Below are 17,859 nucleotides of genomic sequence, written 5' to 3'. Positions count from 1 at the left end.
AACATACTGATGGCATTGGTTACAGAAGGATTTCTAAACTGCTGAATATTCCAGTGAGTACTGTTGGGGCCATAATCCAGAAGTGGAAAGAATATCATTAATTTCACCATAAACCGGCCACGACCCTGTGCTCTTCACATCATTTCTGACAGAAGAGTGAAAAGAATTATCAGAAGAATTATCTAGGAGCCAATGACCACTTGTTGAGAGCTTCAGAAAGACATGGAATTAGCAGGTACAATTGTTTCAAAGAAAACAAATAATGCACTCCTCCGCCATGGCCTGTATGCACGCTCACTACGCAACATGGTGATACAGATTTATTTTATACAGTTTAGGCATCATAGCTAGGAAATGGGCAGACAACAGTTTTAGAATAGATATACTGTAGTTAGGTTTTTTTCCACTTTAGACATGTGGCTTTAGAATGCAGCCACCGCTACCAGTAGGCTGTAAGTTCCATTTTTGTTCTTTAGATACACTTAACCACTTGCCAACCACCTAACTGGGGACATACATAATTTCTTGGATAATGCATCTAATGCACCTGCAGCTAGATGCCATAACCCTGTTTTTTTCTTTTCCCTTAGGCACCGGTCTTTCAGATAAAAGTGATCCCTACGGCGGGAGGGGGTCGGTACCTCTCCCGCCGCAGGGATCACTTTTATCTGAAAGACCGGTGCTTAAGGGAAAAGAAAAAAACAGGGTTATGGCATCTAGCTGAAGGTACAGCTTACATTACCGATTGCTGAGCCCAGGAACCATCCGACGCTAGCAGTGTTTTGCCATAGAGATAAGAGTTGGCAAGATGGCCTCCGCTCATCTCTGTGCCCTTGGAGGACCGGAGCGACGTCATGATGTTACTTCTGGTTCTTGGACCATGTAGACGTGTTTGTTTGTTTGTTTTTTTTTCTTAAAGAAAAATACTTTTTTTAAAATCTTCTGCTTTTAAGGATAGAGCAGAAATTTCGGATCTTTTAGACTCCAGATCTCTCCATAAATAGGACCTGTCATGCTGTTATGTTATCGCAAGGGATGTTTATATGCCTTACAATAGCAATAAAAGTGACAAATTATTTTTAAAGTGTAAAAATTTAAAAAATGTAAGAATACATTTTTTTATAATTTTAAGTGCCCCTGTCCCCATGTGCTCATGCATAGTAGTGAACGCATGCGTAGGTTGCACCCACATATGTAAACAGTGTTTGCACCGCACATGTGAGGTATTGCCATGAATGTCTGCATGAGAGCAATAATTCTAGCACTAGACCCCCTCTTTAACTGTAAACTGGTAACCTGTAGACATTTTTAAAGCGTCGCCTATGGTAATTATTTTTTTTTTTTTAAACCGGTGTGTGTGTGTGTGTGTGTGTGTGTGTGTGTGTGTGTGTGTGTGTTTTTTTTTTGCAAAGTAAATATATAATCTGCTAGTATGCATTGCATACTAGCAGATTATGTGAAACATAAAAAAAGCCCTCCAGATATTAATTTGGCGTAACATCAAATTTCATATTATACATAAAAAAAAATTGGGGTATATAAAATCTTGTGACATAATGTGCAATAACTGCCATTTTATTCTCTAGGGTCTCTTTTCTAGCAAAAACTGCTGATTTTTACTAAAACAGACTTTTTGACTACATTACAGTACCATTCATGATCACTGTAAAAAAAAAAAAAAAAAACTTAGGTAAAAATGGCACCTAAATCATCACATTATCTAAATTACAGAATCTTGTCATTTTAAAACGATTGAAAGCAACAGCTATTTGCGCGGGAATGACTTCGCAAACAGTACGAGTGTAAATCTACTTCAGAGGTGAAACTGAAACAGAACGATAATTAAAATGTAACTTGACTTTTCTGTACACTTTTAAAAAATAGATATTTGTAAGCTAGAACAATGAGATGATCATAGTGTGCGTAACCTTGTCCTGTGTCATTATATATGTACAGGCTGTTGAAATATCCATTGTACCCAAAGTGTTCATTTTGTTCTGCTAGCCTTGCTGTGTAAATAAAAGGGACTATAGTTATTTACACTTGAGAACAGAATAATTGGATCTATATGAATATTCCATTGTTTGCTATCAATGTCTATAGAAAATGCTATGGCTAATAGAAAGTAACTGAACAATTCCATTTGACTATAATGGGCACTTTACATCCTGAAAATGCATAACCGGGCATGACAGGTAATGATCACTATTTACAAAGTAGTTCAGCTCATTCCCCTGTCTGATAGAGTCAGATTGAAAAAAAAAAAAAAAAAAGAAGAAGGGATTATATTGTACATAGTTGGTCAGTGAATGCGCAGAATTTTTTTTTAAAGTAACACTAGAGCTGCATGATTCTGGACAAAATGAGAATCACGATTATTTTATTTTTTTTGCTTAGAATAAAGATCACGATTCTCGGCGTAACTTTACTGTTTTGTTTTTTTAAAATAAGTTTTATTTTATAATACATTTTTTAATTATTTTCTAGAGTCTCTCCTAAAAAAAATATACTTTTTTAATGCACTTGTTACATAAATCGTGGAAATGTCAAATTAAGATTGTGAGGGGTTTGAATTGAGATCGCGATTTTTTTTTTTTTATCGATTACCATATTTATCGGCCTATAACACGCACCTTCAATTTAAGAGGGAAGTTTCAGGAAAAAAAAATTTTTATTTTGTTTTCAAGCAAAAATAACGGTCAGTGCCCATCAATGCAGCCTGATCTGTGCCCATCTGCAGCCTCAATGCAGCCTGATGTGCGCCCATCTCCTATCAATGCAGCCTGATGCCCATCTACAGCCTCACCATCTCTTATGCAGTAAATCACAGAGTCGTCATCTCCTGCTTACTCGGCTCTGTCACATACACCGTCCCACCTCTGCCATCGGCATTGGAGCAACTCCTGTGATTGACAGAACACTGGTCCAATGCCGGTGGCGGAGGCGGGACTTTGTGTGTGACATGAGAGCCGATTATACAGGAGATGACGGCTCTGTGAATTCCGGTCGCGCTTGTCCCCTTCCTTCCCCTCCAAAGTACACTATCGGCGTATAACACGCACCCCTTGATTTGCCCCCTATTTTCAGGGGGAAAAAGTGCATGTTATGTGCTGATAAATATGGTGCTCATGCAGCTCTAAGTGACACTAAACTCTGGTTTAAATAAATAAATTTTATTCAAATATGTATCCTTAACCCTTTCATGACTAAGCCTATTTTTGGAATTTGGTGTTTACAAGTTAAAATCCATATTTTTTGCTAGAAAATTACTTGGAACCCCCAAACATTATATATATTTTTTTAGCACAGGCTCTAGAGAATAAAACGGCGATTGTTGCAATATTTTATGTCACACGGTATTTGCGCAGTGGTGTTTTAAACGCAACTTTTTGGGAAAAGGGACACTTTCATGAATAAAAAAAAAAAAACAGTAAAATTAGCCCAATTTTTTTGCGTAATGTGAAAGATAATGTTACGCCGAGTAAATAGATACCAAACATGTCACACTTTATAATTGCGCGCACTTGTAGATTGACGACAAAGTACGGTACCTAAAAATCTCAATAGGCGACGCTTTAAAATTTTTTTACGGTTACCAGGTTAGCGTTACAGAGGAGGTCTACTGCTAGAATTATTGCTCTCGCTCTGACGATCGCGGCGATACCTTACATGTGTGATTTGAACACCGTTTACATACGCGGGCGCGACTTCCGTATGCGTTTTCTTTGCTTCGCGAGCTCGCGGGGACGGCGGGCGCTTTGAAATTTTTATTTTTATTTTTTTATTTATTTTATTTATTTTAAAACGACTAAATTGTTTTAAAAAAAATAAATAAAATTTGATCACTTTTATTGCTGTCACAAGGAATGTAAACATCCCTTGTGACAGTAATAGGTGGTGACAGGTACTCTTTATGGAGGGATCGGGGGTCTAAAAGACCCCCCACCCCTCCTTTACACTTCAATGTATTCAGATCGCCGAAAACGGCGATTCTGAATACCGTATATTTTTTTAAAACCGGCGCCATTGGCAGCCGAGTAAACGGGAAGTGACGTCATGACGTCGCTTCCGTGTTTACGATGAGGAGACTGGAACGAAGCCGATTACGGCTTCGTTCCAGTTCCTCCGCAGCAGCCGGAGGCGTCGGACCACTGATCGGTGCTCCCGATCGAGCGGGAGCACCGGTAACAGCGGCGAGAGGCGGCGGGAGGGGGGGACGTCCCCTCCCGCTCCTCCGGCATAACAGCCGAGCGGCTTTTAGCCGCATCGGTTGTTATGGCTGGAAAGCCAATCGCCCGCTGAACAAAACGGCACCGGGATGATGCCTGCAGGTGCGGGCATCATCCCGGTATACCCCCCGGAAGCCGAGTACGCAGATCTGCGTACGCTCGGCGGGAAGGGGTTAAAGATGAAGTAAACCCTGATGAGTTTACTTCCCCTTTCATTCCCTGCAAAGGCAAAGCATAACGGACTACTATGCATCGCATAGTAGCCCATTATGTGTCACTTACCTGACACAGGAGCCAGCGAAGTCGCCGCTGTCCCCTGTAGTCCGCCGCATCCATCTTGTTGGTGGGGTCTCGCAGCTCCGCCGCTGTCATTCGGCGAAGCCGCGATGACGTCACTCCCGCGCATGCGCACGGGAGCCGACACGCGCGGTAGCTCCGTCGCGGAGAATGCCGCGCTCAGTGCGCCTGCGCGCCGTAGACAGCGGTGCCCGTTTTCGGGCAAATATCTCCTAAACCATATAGGTTTAGGAGATATTGCTTGGACCTACAGGTAAGCCTTAATCTAGGCTTACCTGTAGGTCAAAGTGGTTTGTAAGGGTTTACAACCACTTTAAAGCGGCATAAAACCCAAAACCAAAAACTTAATACATTGCAGTTTACTAATCATTAAAAGTTGTGGCTGCATTTTTAATCTGGGGGAGAGGGAAGGGGGTGTTAGATGCACTAGCAGATTTAAATGCACAGTTTTGTTCGTTTTGGGATAAAGGTTTTACATAAATGAATATATCCCCTTTCTTACTGGGGCCACCCAAGCATTAGCGGTAAAGCACTGCTAGATATAGCGTTGTTTTTCAGCCACTAGCGGCCGAAGAAAGAGTTGCAAATTGTGTTTTTTTATGCACTTCAGAAGCGCTGCCCATTCATTCCAATGGGCAGGGGAGGGTTGGGAGCGCTGTAAATGGCGCTCCCAAACCGCCCCAAAGATGCTACTTGCAGTACTTTTTTTTTTCCCATCCCGCAAACGCACTGCCCCATTGTGAAAGCACTCAGGCTTTCACACTGGGGTGCCATGGGAGGCAGTTTTCAGGTGCTTTACATGCGCTATTTTTAGAGCTAAAACGCCTGAAAACTGCCTCAGTGTTAAAGTAGCCTAAAAGCTGAATATTGTAAGCACCCTGTCGGTGGTAACTGGTTTGCCTCAACTCTCTAACTGATACATCTGCAGAACAGCATGGTTTGTTGAAAAACATTAGACATCTTGGTGGGATGACCAGGTGATAATAAAAGAAGGAAAACCTAAAAAAGAAAACGAATGCAGCCATTACATCAAAGAATTGCTAAGCTGCAATATGCTTTTGGGTTTAATACTGCTTTAAAGCGGTAGTAAACTGCTGAAAAAGAAAAAAACCTGGAAGACATATTAACGACCGGTTGTTGTAGGGAAAGTGATGTACCCGTACATCGCTGCCGGGTTTAGGGCGCGCACATGCCCCTTGCCAACATCCACTGTGATTGTACACAGCTGGAGCCTAACAGCAAGTCTCGGCCAATGATTCACAGCTGAGAACTGCTGATTGGCTGTGCACATTTGCAGCCCAGAGCTCTGTGTTGCCAATCAACATAGACACATTACACATAGTTGGGCACATATTTAACCCTTTGATCACCCTAAATGTTAACCACTTCCCAGCCAGTGTCATTAATACAGTGACAGGATATAGCATTAGCACTGATCACTGTAATATTGTTGCTGGTGATGTCAGTGGCAGTTAGTCAGTTCCCCCCCAGTGTCAGTTAGTGTCAAATTTCCCGCTCCAGGTTCGTAGTCTCATTATAAGTTGTTGATCGCTGCCATTGGTAGTATGATAAAAATAAAAATATAGTATATGTCTTTAGAGATCGATTAATATGTATATATGTATATCTGTATCGTAGTTTGTAGGTGCTGCAACTTTCATGCAAATCAATCTAATATATGCGTTTTTTTTTTTTTAATGCATTGTATGTGTTTTATAGCACAAAGTTCTAATTTGTGTGAAAAAAAAAAGATTAAAATGTTGTTTGGGTACAATGTTGCATGACTATGCAATCGGCAGTTAAATTAGCGCAGTGCCGAATAGCAAAAAATAGCCTGGTCATGAAGGGGGGTAAAATATTCCAGAGCTGAAGTGGTAAATTACCCCTGCCAGCTTCTTTTCCTGTTTTGTGTTCCATTGGAGAGAGTTCCCTTTTACTTTTAGCTCTGAAACACAACAGGTATTCAATAGAAATCTCTCCAAAGTAAGAATTCCTCCCTTGGTTGTCTCCAAGACAGATGTCTTGGAAGAATTACCTTCACCCCTTGTTCTAGTGAACACTTTAAAACTTTAGTTTCCCATTACTTTCTGTCTGTTCCAGTAATAATTGTTCCCAGGAAAAATAGGAGTTTTAACCTTTCCAAGCTGTGCCCAAAACGAAAATGTACCTGTCACGCTTTTCAAGTACCTAAACTTGCTTCAGAAATCAAAAGCAGAAACGCACCCTTTAAAGCGGAGGTCCACCCTAAAATGGACCTCCGCTCATCGGAATCCCCCCCCCCTCCGGCACCACAATCGGCACCTTTCAGGGGGGAGGGGGTGGGGGGTGCAGTTACCTGGATAATCCAGGTAACTGCACCCACTTCCGGGCTAGCTCTCTGCGGAAAGGGGCGTACGTTACGCCCCTTTCCGCAAGCGCCCGCCCCCTTCAGCAAGTGCCCCGCTGCCTGCTGGGAAACACACAGCTCCCAGAGGCAGCGGGGACCGTCCGGATTGCGCCGCGCGGCTCGCGCATGCGCAGTAGGGAACCGGGAAATGAAGCCGAAAGGCTCCATTTCCTGATTCCCATACCCAAGATGGCGGCGGCACGAGCGAGCGATCGGCTTCGGGTGCCGACATCGCGGGCGCGCTGGACAGGTAAGTGTCACTATTTAAAAGTCAGCAGCTGCAGTATTTGTAGCTGCTGGCTTTTTAAAAAAAAAAAAAAACGCGGAGTCCCGGTGGACTCCCGCTTTAAAGAGTTTTCCAAGTGCTCTGGCCTGCCCACTTTCTACTTCTTCTACCAGTATTGGGTCATAGAAGGAAGCAAACCAACCTTTGGCTTTTAGATGTGCATAAAACTCTGCAAAGGTATGTGTAGGTGTACTTTTAACATATTTGCAAATATTAGATGGTTATTGCCCAAACCTGATGTTTGGCAAGATTTGCCATCTGCCAACAACGGATCCTTCATTAAAGCTTATGGCCAGCTTTAGACCTCAAGTGACAACTCAGGCCGTACATCATTTGGGTAAATCTAGCATTTGGATCAAATTTTTTATTTATTTTTTGACTAACAATAATTGTTATTTCAGGATCACAAGAGTAATTGATGGAGCCTTCGAAGCATTCCTCATACATTTTTTTGAGCTCCATTTTCAGAGATTCTCAAAGCAGTATCTATCACTTTAAGAAATGCAGTAAAATTCCGCTCAGCATTTAAAAAAACATTCTTTGGCAATTACAGATTAAAATACTGCATGAGCTATTTTATGAAGTTATGCAGTATTTTAGTAGTGAGAGTTTGTGGTAATTTTATTAGTAAATAGCTGGTTGTTAAGGAGGCCTCAGCGGGATTCTCCACCGACAGCTGACTGTAAACAAAAGATTTACCAGCAATGAAAAATTGTGAAAAAAACAGCGTGGGTCCCACCAATCCAAGGCTTTTTGGATCTGGTATGGATTTTAAGGGGGAGCCCTTCTTCGAGCATGCAGCCCAGCAGGGCATGAAGGGGGGGGCAAGGGAATGCATGCCACTGCTAAATAAACTGAAGGGCGGGCCACCCAGTGACCCCACCCCCTTGTGACATTGATCTAGCATGTCCAAGTCCATGCTGTCATAGGATGGCCCTACCTCTCAGTTTATTTAGTGGCGGGAGGCGACTGAGCTTTCAGACAGCAGTCATTGTGATTGACAATGGATCTACATTGGGGGACATTTTTTTAAATAAATAAATGACTTGTCAAAAACGATATCTGCCTTTTTATTTACTTTTTGAGCACTTTTTTGGTGAATGAGTATGGTTACTATGTATGACTTGGGATCTGGGCACCCCTTGTTAAAGGGTGCTTCTAGATCCTGATAAGCCCCCCACAACCACTGACCAGGGTTGTGGGGATGAGGCCCATGTCCTCATCAACATGGGGACAAGGTGCTTTGGGCGGGAGCCCACCAAATCACCACCCCATGTTGAGGGTGTGTGGCCTGGTATGGTTCAGGAGGTCGCATGCCCCCTTTCCCGAGCTGCTGGGCTGCATGCCTGGATAAGGGTCTGGTATGGATCTTGGGGGGGGGGGGGGGGCGACGCTGTTTTTTTTTTTGTTTTACTTTGGCATGGGGTTCCCCTTAAGATCCATACCAGACTTGACAGACAGTATGGGGGTGGAAGCTGTTTTTATACCCCCACATTTTTTTTAATATATATTCAGCTGTCTGGGAACCTCGCTGACAGCTGATGACTTAGCGGTATTTAAAGCGGAAGTAAACCCATCCATAAAACAGTTTCATTTCCAGGATGTGCCAGAAATGTAACGCTCCCATTGGTTGTGCTCTCAACCAAACTGTCAAACCATCCAATGGCTGGTGTCATAACTGATCACAAGTGCATTGTAGATTAAACAGAGGCAAATATGGCCACTTCCTTTGCTGAAAACAATAGGAGGGTTTACTTACACTTTAACCACATGCCAACTAGCCGCCGCAGTTGTACTGAGGCAGAATGGCTCAGCTGGGCGAAACAACATTATGTAATGTCGCTTCGCCCTGTGGCCACAAAGTGCTCTGATCTTTGGCCAGCCAAATAATCCAGGGTTTAAGTGGTTAAGGACAAAGCAGCCGCCTGCTCTTTAACAACCATGTTTACTGCCAGTACCTTAATTATTGCATACCTGGACCACTACTTATTTACCGCATGTATTTAATTATTTATTCCCTTATTTACTGAGCGCTTTCAGCGTTTTTCTGTAAATACCACAAAACTTAATTGACTGTTTCAGGATCGCATGCAATATTTAGGCAAAATGTGTCACTCTGAACACCTAAAGACTGCATGCGATCTGTTCCTGTGAATGGAGCTCCATTATTTTTTAGCAAGTTGTTAAATGGGTAAAGTTCCACTTTAAACCGGTTGTATACCCTCCTGCAAGGCAAAAGCCATAATGAGCTAGTATGCACCGCATAACAGCTCATTATGAAATACTTAGCTTAGAACATCTCACCCGATCCACGCCGAGGGAGCTGACATGTTCCCTCAGCTGTGAGTGGCTGGAGCCGCGATGTCGTCACTCCCGCCCATGCGCACGTGAGTCTTCTTTCCGGCAAGGTCCGGCGTCTGCTGGGCTTTCAGCCGAGATTCCCCTCTGCGCATGCGCTGCTGCAGTCAGCGGCTCATTGCGAGGGGAATATTTCCTAAACCATACAGGTTTAGGAGATATTTTTTTTTACCTAAAGTTAAGCCTTATTATAGGCTTACCTGTAGGTAAAAGTTACAAATTTGACTATACAACCACTTTATGTTGAGATAGTCAGAAAAGTTGCTGCACTCCACTCGGCGTTGTGATAATTGTTCTTTACATTTTGATGTTGAAGCCAAAAAATTCTTTGCTTGTAAACATGTTTTTAATAAGGATGGATCCTATAAAAATAGCACAGCATGTGCTTCACATTATTCTAATCCAACATATGTTGTAAAGAAAGACAACTGAAGTAACATATTTGGCCTAATTGTAATATTTTAATATTCTAATTATGCAAATAATTCCACATTCAATATGGGTAGAAAGAACACTAAACATGCCATATTTAAAAGTGACATACACCCACAATAGTGAGTTAATTGCCTTTAATTTGAGTTTTCTCCTGTCATTCTTTTTTTTTACTGTGGATGATGACCATCTGTCCATTTTTAGGAAACGCTCAGGTATAAGCAATAAGGTACAGTACATTGATAGGCCAGCAGACTAAGGTCTTCGGGTTAAGGTTCCGCATGTGATTTTCATTTGTCCTACTGTATTGGCTGGAATTGATCAGGTGTGTTTTGTCAGACGCTTAGACCCCTTTCACACCGAGTGCGTTTTGCAGGTGCTATAGCGTTAGAAATAGCGCTTGCAATCTGCCCTCAAACTGCTGCTTCATTCATTTCAGTGTGAACGCCCGAGGGCTTTCACACTGGAACGGTGCGCTGGCAGGACATCAGGAAGAGTAGTAAGGAGTAAAAGCGCCCGCTAGCGGCCCGAAATGCGCTGCAAATCCGATGGTAAAACGCAGCGAAAAAAACGTCGTTTTACTGCCGATGCTATGGGCGTGGCAGTGTGAAAGGGGTCTTAGAATGAATCTTATGAATGATTCTTACTCCGTTTTAGATAAGTACAAGTAAACATCCTATCTGTTTTTCTGCTGAGTTTTTCCTTCAGATTTACCAAAACCATATAATATGAGGTCAAACCTTAGGAGTTTCCATTTGTATGCAATCAGGCAGGCCCTTGCACTACATGGTTTTGGTAAACCTGAAGGAAAAACTCTGCAGAAAAACTGATAGTGTGTATGGGGCTTAAAAGTTATCTGCTATTAGTTTTATTAGTCAGAAATGCCTTTTTTTGCCCTCCTTTGATTTATTTTGACCTTTTTTAGTATCTCACAATACAAAAGTAGTATTAACCCAAAAATACGTATTTATTATATTGAAGTTTACCGGTACTAATCCTTGAATTGTGAAGGCTGCATTCATTTTATTGTTTATGCTTATTTTCTTTATTTTCACCTGGTGATCCAGCTAGTAATACTCCTGTCTAATGGCCCATTCACACTAGGAATTGTGTGTGAATGGCACAGGTTCATGCTGCATGTTCCTGGGAAATTCACATCCAGTTCTGTGCAGTGCGATTTTTACCCATTCATTTTGAATGCGCTGAAATTTTATGTACTGCACCAGAAGTACTATATGCACCATTTTTGGAAACGCACTGCAACAAGATCGCATTTCCACCATCCGATCCGGTGCAGACAAATGCATGGTGTTCGCATCCTGCGTTTAGGGGGTCATCAACCACTTGCCGCCCACGGTACATACATGGACGTCCTTGGGTTTCAGTGGTTATACCGGTATGATGCCTGCACCTCCAGGCATCATCCCAGTATCATTCTTTTCAGCCGGCGATTCCATTTCATGCAGAAATGATCCGAATGACTAATTAGTCACTCGATCACTTCTACGGGTGGCTGGGTCCCACCCCTCTCCCGCTGCCTCTCCCAGGCTCTCTGGTTCCAACGCGGAGGCTGGAAGCGATGCTGCACTGGCTGCCCTGTACACAGAGAGGAACTGACGATGTTCCTCTCTCTATAGCCTGGAAGCCAAGAGCGACGAGTAGTTTGTCACTTCCTGTCCCACCCCTTTGTTTACCTGGCCACCAGCGGCCAGGAAAGGCCGATCAGACCGATCTGTGTCTGGTTGGCTGCCTGGAAGGCCAGAGGAGAGGAAAAGACCTGTCATGGCCCATGCTGTCACAGTGGATGTTGTTCATCCCTTGTGATGGCAATAAAGTTACGTACAGATGTGTACGCATACGTTACTCCTGCACACATATGTAAACGGTAATCGCACCACACATGTGAGGCATTGTCGGAAAACGTCAGAGCAAGAGTAATAATACTAGCAACAAACCTCTTGTGCAACTCTAAACTGATTACCTGTAAAGGTGTTTAAAATGCCACCGACGGAGAGTTTTAAGCGCTGCCAGCGGAAAGTTTTAAGCACCAAAGTTTGATGCCATTCCACTGGCAGACACAATTTTAAAGCTTGACATTTTTGGTATCTATTTACTTGATGTAACATCATCTTTCAGATTATACAAAAAAATTGGGCTAACTAGTGTTTTTTTTTTTGTTTTTTTTAACTCATGAAATTATTTATTTTCCAAAAAAAACACGTTTGAAAAATGGCTACGCAAATACCGTGTGACATAAAAAAATTGCAACACCCACCATTTTATTCTATAGGGTCTCTGATAATATATATATATATATATATATATATTTATATATATATATATATATATATATATATATATATATATATATTCTGTCAGAAATGGCCCAGATGGCAAGTGGTTAACTTTGCACTGACACCCGCTGCAGATCGCAAGGTCAGTCATATGAGTTCACATGGATCTACCTTTATCTACCCACATCTGGGCCTGTTCAGATTCTTCAGACCAAAAACAATATGTGTGCGTCCAGGTGTGCTTTTACTAACCTGAACGGAAGTGGGCAGGTATAGGTGGACAGACATCCACTTACATTCAAACACCTTGGGATTACATGGGTTTAATTTTTTTCCTCCATCACAAGACAGGGAAAAATTGGAATGGACATATGTGACATCTGTTTCTGTTCTGATCCGACACAGCAGGGGATGAGTCCAGGATCCCCTGTTGAGATAGAATGAAGGGTATCCATGTGAAAATGGCCTTAACCACTTGCCGCCCAGCCGTGTTTTTACTATAGGCTGGGAAGTGGTTAAGGACTCATCGATCCATGTGGACATCATATAACGTCCTCACTGATCATGCCTCATGCTTACCCGCGGGGCTGTGCTGTAGCGCAATCTGTCACTGAAAACAGCCGATGACTGATCACTGTACTGGCTCGCTGCCCGTACCATGTGACCACTGTAACCATTCACAGCAGGCCACATGATAGTTGTAAACAATGGATGGCTTCCTTTCAAGCCATCCTTTGTGTGCAATTGTGTTGCTAGCTGTGATTGGTCACATGGTATGTCCTGGGCCAGTCAAAGCCCATCTGTGCCATGTGATCAGCTGTGGCCAGTCACAGCTAATCACAGCAAAACTAAATGAATCGATTTCACTGTAAAATGTTTGCTCAGAGCTGGATTAGCTGGATTAGCTCTTTGTGGCAAGACTGGGCCCAAATGATAGGAAATCTTATACTCTACATAAAAACCGGGTTTACATCCACTTTAATATAGGAAAAAGTGGTTGTACGACCACTTTAAATAGTATGTCTCAACCCTCTAACAGACACTTTTGATGGACAGCTAGGAAGTTGGAAAAATAACAGACTCACTGACCCGATCACCATGTGAAAATAACGGTGGGGGGGGGCACCCCATGTGCACTGCTGCTGGTTAACGGACGTTCAGAGGCAGTTGGCTGCTTTTTTTCAGCTACCCCTGAACTCATCCAGTGTTATCTTATGTGTACATTTGTTTAATGTTGTTTTTAGGCAGTTGCTTTTTATAGGCTTTTCTTTGAAGGGGAAAAAAATGAATTCAGACGTCGAAGTTTCCAACATTTCAGACGCTAAACGTGGTAACTCGCCTTTAGCCGAGTTTTGTTTACAGGCTTTTTGGGCTATTTTGAAAAAAAAAGATACATTTTTTTTAAACGCTTCTAAATGCAAATGCGGCTAAACGCTGCATTTAAAGGCGGCAAAACGGACGTTTTAGACGTGGGTTACTATCTGTCAAGTTAGGTTGTAAACGCGTCCCGCGTACATTAAGCCTTAGGAATTGGTAAGCTGCAATATGTTACGTGTTTGTTTTGGAATTTATTACTGCTTTTAAGTTGTTTCATATGAGTTTTTTTGTTTTTTTTTTATGCTGGGTAGAAGCCGTTTTGCATAGTGAATACTTGCACACACAAATCTTTAGATGAAGAGCCTTACACACTCCCATCCGTAGAGACCCTTTCAGATTAATTATGACTGGTATACAACTAAACATGTTTGTGTCTTTCTTAGGGAGAAGGTGGACAGGTTGTGCTTTGCAATCAGCGGAGCCCTGTGGGAGGTGTGCAGCTGGCAAGGTAATGTTTCTAAACAAATAGAAAATAAAATAAAAATAGTGGCGTACATCTGTAAAAGTATAATTTGTTGCTAATGGAGACTTTTTGGGGTGTTCTGTAACATCTGTACTGGTAACCCCTGGGAAATGTTGTATGATTAGAGATCCCACAATGCTTCAGGAGCTTTAGAACGTGTTGGCAGAATAAAGAAAAAAAACTCTTCTACTTTTGTTGCTGTTTATAGCTTGCTTGGTAGCGTGGTGAAAAGAAATTTTATTTACATTTTAGAAACTTGTACTGATGTGTTCTTGATCATTGTCTTTATTTTGGGTGGTGTGGAGCCAGTAGTCGGTCCCAATGGATCTGTGTGCCTGTCCATAGCTCTTGCAGGGGTGCCACCAGCAGGTGATCCAGGAACCAACGGGCTCCAGGAACATCCCAGCTGAGCAGCCACGGGCTCCAGGGACAAACCAGGATTCGGTGACCCCTGGCAAATTGTCATTCGACCCTCGAGGGGGTCCCGACCCCCAGGTTGAGAACCACTGGTTTAAAAGAAGACTACAGATTATTAATATGCATTATTTCATGTTTACCTAAAACATTTTGGACCGATTTAATTAAGCATTTGTGACAGTTTTCTGGTGGCGTAACCATATTAAAAAGTCCTTTGTCAAATTGTTGAAAGCAGTGTGGCAGTTTTCTTGGCATTTCCAAAACGTGCAACAAATTCATGTAGTTTTTGTGACATTCTGATGCTATGGCAAATTCATTAAAATTCTATGGTGGTGATAAGAAAAATAGAGTTAATTAGAAGACTTCTTCCATGTTGGAGTAAATTATTTTGCACGTGTAAGTATTGTGCCAAAAACACTGCATACTTGCTCATTATGAAGTTCTTACCTTAGAACGAAGCGCCGGCATCGCCTCCTGGGCCACCGCTGAGGGAGCTGATGTGTTCCCTCTGCATTTCTTCCGGGTTCGCGGCTCCGGCGCTGTGAGTGGCTGGAGCCGCTATGATGTCACTCTGAGTCCACTTTCCGGCAAGGAGCTCTGATTTTCTGGCAGCATCCACCGAACCTTAAGAGCATATGTGCCGCTGACGTCAGCGGATGCATGCAAAGTGAATATCTCCTAAACCATACAGGTTTAGGAGATATTCATTTTACCTACAAGTAAGCCCTTATTATAGGCTTACCTGTAGATAGCAAATGTAAAAGCAGGGTATTCAACCACTTTAAAACCCACTGAAAATCTGTAGAATGACTTGAAGACTGCAATCCACAAACGGTCACCATTAAATATTTAACTGAACTTGATCAGTTCTGCAAGCAAGAGTTGGCAAATATTGCCAAGTCTAGATGTAAAAAGTTAGTAGAGACATATCCTAACAGACTAAGACCCCTTTCACACTGGGGCACTTTGCAGGCCGCATCTTTGGAGCGCTGTAGGAGCGGTGTATTTACCGCTCCTAAAGCGTTACTTCCCATAGAAAACAGTGGGGCAGCACTGCAAACCCACCTGCAAAGCACCGCTTTGCGGGCGGTTTTAACCCTTTTTTGGGCACTAGTGGGGGTTAAACCTGCCCCGATAGCGGCCGAATAGTGCCGCTAAAACGACGGTAAAGCGCCGCTAAATATAGCTCCGCTTTACCGACAGAGCCCGCTACGCCCCAGTGTGAAAGTAGCCTAAAGGCTGTATTTAAAGCAAAAGGTGGTTCAATAAAATACTGACACAAAGGGGTGATTCTTTTTCTGATATGTTGGTGTTATAGCCTTTACTTGGATGTTAGAATTTGCACTGAGTAAATACAGCTGGATAAAACATAAACTGCATCGGTCCTCATTTCAAGCTGCAAAGCAACAAAATGTGATTGTTGTAACCACATGCCGACCAGCCACCACAGTGTTACTGTGGTGGAATGGCACGGCTGGGCGAAACAACGTTATGTTACGTCGATTCGCCCTGTGGCCACTAGCGGGGTGCACGCCCGCTGCGTGCCCCCTGAGCCTATGCGGAATCTGTGCGTGATCCTGGTTCTCTGAGGGGAGTAGAGACTACGAAGTATGAACAGTGATCTGTCATCTCCACTAGACGGCCCCCTCCCCCCTTCAGTTAGAACACAGAGAGGGAACACAGTTAACCACTTGATCGCCCCCTAATGTTAACCCGTTCCCTGCCAGTGACATTTTTACAGTAATCAGTGCATTTTCATAGCACTGATGACTCTATTAATACCAATGGTCCCAAAAAATGGGTCAAAAGGCTCCGATGTCCACCATAATGTCGCAATCCCGATAAAAATCGCAGATCATCGCCATTACTAGTAAAAAAAAAAAAAAAATGCTCTAATCTATCCCCTATTTTGTAGATGCTATAACTTTTGCGCAAACCAATCAATATACACTTATTGCGATTGTTATTACCAAAAATATGTAGAAGAATACATAACGGCCTAAACTGAGAAATAATTTTTTTCAAAATTGTCGCTCTTTTTTTGTTTATAGCGCAAACATTTTTAAACGCAGAGATGATCATATACCACCAAAAGAAAGCTCTATTTGTGGGAAAAAAAGGAAATCAATTTTGTTTGGGTGCAGCGCCGCACAACTGCGCAGTTGTCAGTTAAAGTGACGCAGTGCCGAATTTCAAAAAGTGGCCTGGTAATTCAGCAGCCAAATTTTTCGGGGGTGAAGCGGTTAAAGGGGGGTGATTATTTTCTATACTCACTGTATACACGCTCATACATTTTTTGATCTTTGTAAGGTACTCCGTATGTTTCATATGCTTTATGTTTAACAGGTCAAACACTTGATGTTTTGTTACCTTTTATAGAGGCGGCTCGCCTTTGGCCATGCTAGTAGCAATGCTGTCAGAGAGATTTCAAATGAAGCCTCAGTGAAGATTGAATTCTGATTAGATGGTGCCTTCACCCAGTTTATTCAGGATCTATGTTCCCTGCTTATCGTTTTGCTGGACAAATGAATGGTTTAGTGTCGTACACCTGCTTTTTCTGTTACTATTTTGTATGATTTATTGATATGTGTTGTAATGTTTGTGATCTAGATAAAGATATCAGCAAAGGCTTGGGTTTTTTTAAACTCCTAAAGTTGACGATTGGTAGAAATGATTTTAAAATGTATGCAGGATATTGATATACGGACTAGTCTTTACAGATATAATGATTTTGTCCAGGCTTTCCTGGGAAAAAACAAGATATTCATTGCTTTATTTTTATTTTTTTAACTTCTGTAGACTTTTCTGGAGTATTCTGTTTGGTTTTTCTTTAAAGTGTTACTAAACCGACAACAATAAAATCAATCTGTATATGCAGTAAAGCATGCCTGTTATACTCACTGTGGAACCTAAGAGGTTAATCCTTCACATTGTGAAAAAAGGCTATTTGATCCTGATTTCTCTGATCTTCCCTTTTTTTTCCCACTGTCCTCAATCCATCTGCTGATAGTACAGAACCTTGGGGGCAGTCTGCACATGCTCTGTTTGATGTGTATTGCTAGAAAGTTTTTGTTTTCTTGGGAAGGTGCATGTGATCAGCGCAGGGCCAATCAGCACTGTCCAGACAGAGGGTCAGGGTCATGCGGCCTCATAGGACAGTTAGAGTAGAATAAAAACTCCTCCTACAAGCTTTAACCTGTACTCAGTTGGACACTGATAGAAGTCATAAGACTGCTCTATACTTCTGATGAGAAAAGGTATTTCGCAGTTTATATTTACTAAAATAATTGCATTTCTGTGTACTGTGAGAGATCAGATAT

General features: G+C 42.3%; 1 protein-coding gene across 5 annotated transcripts in view; it reads left to right on the top strand.

Annotated features, from left to right (window-relative positions):
* TBC1D5 (TBC1 domain family member 5) overlaps nt 1-17,859 on the top strand; it is an 802,157-nt gene that overhangs the window by 47,301 nt on the left and 736,997 nt on the right. For 4 of the 5 annotated variants that reach the window (XM_077491382.1, XM_077491385.1, XM_077491383.1 and 1 more), the window contains exon 2: nt 14,043-14,107. The exons of the other annotated variant lie outside the window; for it this stretch is intronic. The gene's annotated coding sequence lies outside the window, so the exon portion shown is untranslated. The remainder of the gene's footprint in view (nt 1-14,042; nt 14,108-17,859) is intronic. 5 annotated transcript variants of the gene reach the window in all.

Source organism: Lithobates pipiens, unplaced genomic scaffold (assembly GCF_037356315.1).
Source record: "Lithobates pipiens isolate NorthernLeopardFrog02 unplaced genomic scaffold, aLitPip1_a1.2 Scaffold_19, whole genome shotgun sequence".
Taxonomy (NCBI): domain Eukaryota; kingdom Metazoa; phylum Chordata; class Amphibia; order Anura; family Ranidae; genus Lithobates; species Lithobates pipiens.
The sequence above is the reverse complement of the archived record's forward strand: the minus strand, read 5'-3'. Positions and strand labels throughout refer to the sequence as shown.